This window comes from Notolabrus celidotus, chromosome 14, assembly GCF_009762535.1.
Source record: "Notolabrus celidotus isolate fNotCel1 chromosome 14, fNotCel1.pri, whole genome shotgun sequence".
NCBI lineage: Eukaryota > Metazoa > Chordata > Actinopteri > Labriformes > Labridae > Notolabrus > Notolabrus celidotus.
Window position 1 is genome coordinate 32137764 of NC_048285.1, and position 6197 is coordinate 32143960.

Below are 6197 nucleotides of genomic sequence, written 5' to 3' on the forward strand. Positions count from 1 at the left end.
CCAGCAGACATCTGGCTCGCCGTCTGACACCACAGTCACCACATCACAGGACACGAGCAGCCTGGTATCCGCCTGCTGCCATGTTTTTATTAACCAAACTCAAGCTGTATTAAACTCCTTCCCCTGGAGGAGTGATTCATGCTTCTGTTTCAGCTCATAAAAGTCCTCTAAAGTAAAGTGTTTATGTGTGCTGATATCAATCTGAGGGTGACTGACATGTATACACAAAATTGGCTTCAGATTGAAGCTTCTTCAAAGTTTTGTTGATCCATATGTGTCTTTTTTTGGTTGTGACATGAAACAATAGCTGACATTCGAGGTCATCCCCAGAGATAGGACTCATACTGATATCATAAATCAGGTCATAACACAAGATATCAGCTCCAGCACTCACAGTTCTTCCTCGTACAGATGATAAACTGTGTAATCGTTTGATAGATTTCACAAAGTAACTTGTTCCTAGACTTCTCCATGAGTGACTGCTGCAGTTTTACAGGATTCAGAGAGTCCTGGTAATCCCTCCCAACATGAGGAGACAAAGACGGAGAGGAAACCAGAGGCAGGAATTTACATTTGTACATTCTCTGCATTAAACAGACGCTCTCATCCGGAGCAGTTTATAACAGGCCGCTCACAGACAGACAGACAGACAGACTCCCAGACTGCAGCGTGGGCGCCTCTGAGGGCAAACTATCAAAGGAAAACAATTAGTTCACTGCTTTTATTTTCAGTTTGACGCAGACGATGGCAGAGCTGAGTACTTGTTAAATGCTGTCTGATTGTTTTTGAGTAAAGAGGATCTTTATAGTGACTGTCAGCCCTCAGGGGGGAATAAATCTCAATAATGTCCTTAATCCTGCCGTCCCTGTCTCTGCTCAGCGCAGCATGTGGGAACTGTTTACATTATTATGAAGTTTATGAAGCATTTCTTCCCAGGATGAAGAGACAGACAGACAGACAGACAGACACAAACAAGCAGGCAGAGTCAGTAAACTTGAATGGAGACAGAGTTCAGCCCAGTCATCAAACTGAGGGTTTACACACAGCGCCCCTGCAGGCGATGAGGAAGAACTACAAGCTGACAAGCTGTCAATCTCCAAATCCTGACCCAAGTCATCCTCTAAGAGGATCAGATCTTCTATATATACACTCACCACAGGTAGCCTCTCTGAGCAAGGCGCTAAGAAGATTACTGATAAAAGATACAGTGGACACACAACGCTGCCGCATTCAGGGAACTCTGGGAAAACACCAGGACAAGAACAATGCCTCCTGAATCACAGCTTTAACACAAGGCTGTGAAAGAGGACATGACGTTTCACATCATGGTGTGACTGTCTGAAAAAGATGAGACTCTAATATAACAGGGTTAACAGATGTAGCAGTTTATTCTCTTTATATCAGACTTTAAAAATGTGCTTTTCAAGGATTTGTTCAGTCGTAGTGTTTCAGATGTCAGGAGGAAGAAGAGAGGATTCGAGGGGACACAGATGAGGAGCAACAACAAGACCTACTTATAAGATCTAATCTCACTACCCTCAGGCATGACACTGTGCTGCAGCTGCTACACAAAGTAGGAAAATGTAAATATATGATGTGAAATAAGAAAATCAGAAAGGTTCAAGTGTGTGTGATGACTGAAAGGAAAGAGATCAGGGTCAGATCATAAACTTCAGTCAACACATAAACACAAATCACTCACTGTGTTTTATACTTTAAAAGAATCCATCTCATGTTGTTATCAAAGTTTAAATCTACTTTATTTGCTGATCAGTCACACTGCTGTATTTATATATTGTTGGAAGTCCACATGTGGCACATTGTCAACAGATTGAAGCAGAACTTGTGTGAGCTCGTTCCAATCTTCCTACCTATGAATTCAAAATGTCACATTCCATCTCCATCTTCAAGAAAAAGCTAAAACTGCAACATCTGGTGATGTATGATTAATCTACTGATCACATCAATGCACCCACTAATCTATGTATGTAACCACAACATTGGGATTGTCTGCTGTGTGTTTGTTGTCTGTTTGTATGTTGTTGTTGTTGTACCTTGTCTGTTGTCCCTTTATTTGTGGGAAATTGGGCCCCCAATTAAAAGCTTTAAATAGCTTCCTTGGGGTCCCTACCCCTCTCCACACATCCAACCATTGTGAAAAAGTTTACTGAATATATATATTAATGTATATTTGTGATGATGTGTGTTTGAATAAACTAAATTACACACATCAAAAATCACACGCAGAGTCAGTGACATATTTTAAATCTCTTCTTAAAGCTCCTGTGAGGAGTTTTTGAGTGGTCATGAAACAGACTGAAATGAACAGTGATGCCTCTTTATGAACTAGAAAAGCAAACAAGACTGTTAGAAAAGGTATTGATCATTTCTGTTTTGTTATTTTAAAGCCTGAAATCGCTGTGAGAGGGTAGGTGTCAGACGGGGTGATTGACAGCATGTCAAGAAAAACCCTTTTTCTGAAGTAAATTATTCTTAATGAGTGAAATAGTTGACTGTTAGTTGAAAGCAGAAGAAGATAATGTAATTTACACATGTACAGGATAAAATAAGCAAGATCACTTAGTCCACAGGGGGGCGCCAAAGTCAACACAAACAGAAAGTTCCTCACAGGAGCTTTAAAACCCATTTTTACAGACTTGCTTTTTATGATTTTATCTTTCTAAACACTTTTAGTTCAATTTTATTATTATTTTAAGTTTTTATCCAACTAATTAATTGTGTTAAATTTTATTTGATTATTTATTGTTTAATGTATTATTATTATTTTAATGTTCCTAATTTATCCTTTTCACTTTTTCTAATTTTCCTGATGTGATGTCGTCCTCTTATTCTGAAAACCTGTTTTGTTGTCTTTTTAATGTTTTTATTTACTTCTCCATTTTTATTTATTTATTCATTTTATCTATTAACCCTTGAAAAACCTCTTAAATGATGATTTTTGCTCTATTTTCCCTGTTTAATTTACATATATTATTTTTAACCTCTTGCTTTGCATTTTGTTTTGCATTGTCAAAATTCCTCCTCGCTGTCTAAATGTTTACTTTGTTGCTATATAAATAAAGTGATTATTAATATTATTATTAAAAAGAAGCATAACGATGTATATTCAACCAGAACACTGTACGGTGGAGTTAAAGAATATTAAAGCTTAGAGAAACTCAGAGAGGAGTGGAGTGAATGATGAATACTCTTAAAAACATGAACCCAGTTTCTTTAGAAAGATAGAACAGACAGTTTCTCTTCAGAGGATGTCATAAAAATATTTTTTGAGCTGTTTTGGAAAAGAGGAGTTAAGATAACTCTTCATCTATCCCAGGGGAAAACATTGAGCATCATTTACAGCATCATTGGAGAAAAAGAAACTCAGGTGTAAAGGAATCTTCAAGTCAGGTCTAGACTATTCCCAGAGTTACACAACTCAACAATAGGATGGTTGCTCAGTACAGGAATCCACACGGGTGATTATAGGTGTCTCCAGCGTGTGTGTGTGTGTGTCTGTGATTGTGTGTGTGTGTTTCAGGTAGCTGTGGGAAACATAATGATTCATGCAGCAGCGACAGTGTGAGGTAAGGCCGGCCCTCAGAGCTCTGAGCTCAGTGTTATTCATTAACTGTTCTGACTTGCAGAAGAAGGGATCCGCTAATCCTCCAACAAATTCTGCACCGAGCAGGTCGTGATGTCACCTCAGATCCGAGAAGGACTAACAACGAGGGTATCGACTAGACACTGCTTCTGGAAACTCTGATGAGGCTTTTCTTAAGCTGTTTGTCATGAAACAATGTTAGAAGAGACATGTCATCACTGAATCGTACTCTGATCTGTTATTTCCTCAGTTACACAACCTGCAGCATCTTCATCTTCAAAATAAAGAGCTCAACCTGCTGATCAATCAAGAACATAGTCATGTTTTCTTCCTCCTGTTGTGTGCAGACTTTCTTCTGTTTTATTGCTCTTACGTCTCGTCTCAGGTCAGACTGCAGTCGATGGGCTGCTCTCTCTCTCTGTGACGCACTGCACACACACATTAAGGAGAATCTGTGATAAACAACAGCTGCTCTGAAGGTCAGCAGAGGTGCAAGATGCAGCCAGATAGGTGTTGCCAATGAACTGGCACCTCCAAGTGTGTGTGTGTGTGTGTGTGTGTGTGTTTGTGTGTGATAGGAAACCTTTGAGGTCCTGGATGAATAGTTTGCCTTCCTGGAGCCAGTGTTGCAGGATGGGAGGGGAGCAGGAAGTGAGTCAGAGCAGGATCGTAGTGAACCAGGAAACAGGCTGCGTGCTGCTGTGGTGCTGATCCCCCGGCGACACAGCTTCAATCACGACAGGCCTAAAGATAGAGAGGGACAGTTTCAGAGTAAGTGACAGCAGCACGCCTGATTGTGAGGAATGAACAGATTCAGGACTGATTGTGAGTCAAAGGCCATTCATGGATTTAACTGACGCACCGAACAAGAAGAACAATAACAGAAGAGGAAAAAGAAAGTTAATAATGACCGCAGAGAAAGGTCAACTCACCGAGCACGGCTTCAACACGCCTGTTCACTAAACTCCACCCGGCTGATTCTCACAGCAGCTGGAAATAAAATGAAGTCTCTTTTAGAAAGAGTATTTTTAGATGACAGAGGACAGAAATGGAATACAAGTTTTATTTAACTTGGAATGATGACGCAAATGAAGGTTTCACCTCTCTGCTGACTTCTGCTGACGTCAGAAGTCTGGATCAGTCGTTAGAAGTTTAAAGCCTCATCAGTGTCATTAATGTGAGGATGAGACAGCAACCTGTGCAGAAATGATTACACACTGTGCAATTAGCTTCTCAACATGCATGTATTATATCAAGCTGTGCAATCATCCAATCAGGGTCATGTTTGTGTGAGGAGGAGGTGGGCATAGAGGAGGGGTTCCCAAACTTTTCTCCACCAACTATAGGTGCCAAAGACTTCAGACCCCCACTGTTCTTTAAAGTGATTAAAGGTTGCTTCATACTTGACATGCACATGTGGCGGTGCTTCCTGTGCTGCTGTGCATTAACCTGCTGCCACTGATGCTCTTATTCATGAACTCTGAGCTAACACTGACCCTAACTGAAGGAGTCATCAACAAAGGAAGGCAGAAAACTAATGACATGTCCTTATTTGCATACTTTATTTAAAATTAAACTATTATTTTGTTGTTATTTTTACAATAAAGGGTAAAATATGTCATTTTAGATTACTTAAAAAAATAAATTAAATCAGGAAGGCTTCTCATGACCCCCTTTAATGACTAGATATAGGATATCAGGATCATCCATCCATCCATCCATTATCTTGAACGTTTATCCCGTTAGGGGTCACGGGGGGCTGGAGCCTATCCCAGCTGGCTTCGGGCAGAAGGCAGGGTACACCCTGGACAGGTCACCAACCTATCACAGGGCTAACACAGAGAGACAGACAACCATTCATGCACACACTCACACCTACGGGCAATTTAGAGTGATCAATCAACCTGAGCATGTTTTTGGATTGTGGGAGGAAGCCGGAGAACCCGGAGAGAACCCACGCATGCACGGGGAGAACATGCAAACTCCACACAGAAAGGAACCCGCCCGGCCGGGGATTCGAACCAGGAAGCTTCTAGCTGTGAGGCAACAGCGCTACCCACTGCACCACCGTGCAGCCCGGTATCAGGATCAATGTATTGCAAAAGTGAAACAATTATTTCAATTGATTGTTTTTTAGAATATATTTGAAATTATTTTTATTTGTTTAAAGTTATTTTAAAGGAATTTTATGACTTTTAAATAAGTTGAATTTCTTTATCTTGTCTAGTTTGATTTTATATGCTTTTTTATTTTTCTGCCCATGTAAAACACTTTGTAACCTGTTTTGATAAGTGCTCTTTAAATATATATTTGTAATTATAATTTTATTATTATTATTAACAGTATTATCATTTTTATTTTTAATTAATTTTAATGTTATATTATACTTTTTGATTAAATTTAATGTTATCTTTTTTTTAAGATATCTTTATCTTTTACCTCTTTGATTTTAATTTTACTTGCTAATAACTTTTTAATAATTGCTCATTTATAGGCTCTTGTTTGCTTATATATTTCTTTTGTGCTTTTTCTACTCTGTTACTGTAACACTTGAATTTTCCCATTGTGGGACGAGAAAAGGAATCTCTTATCT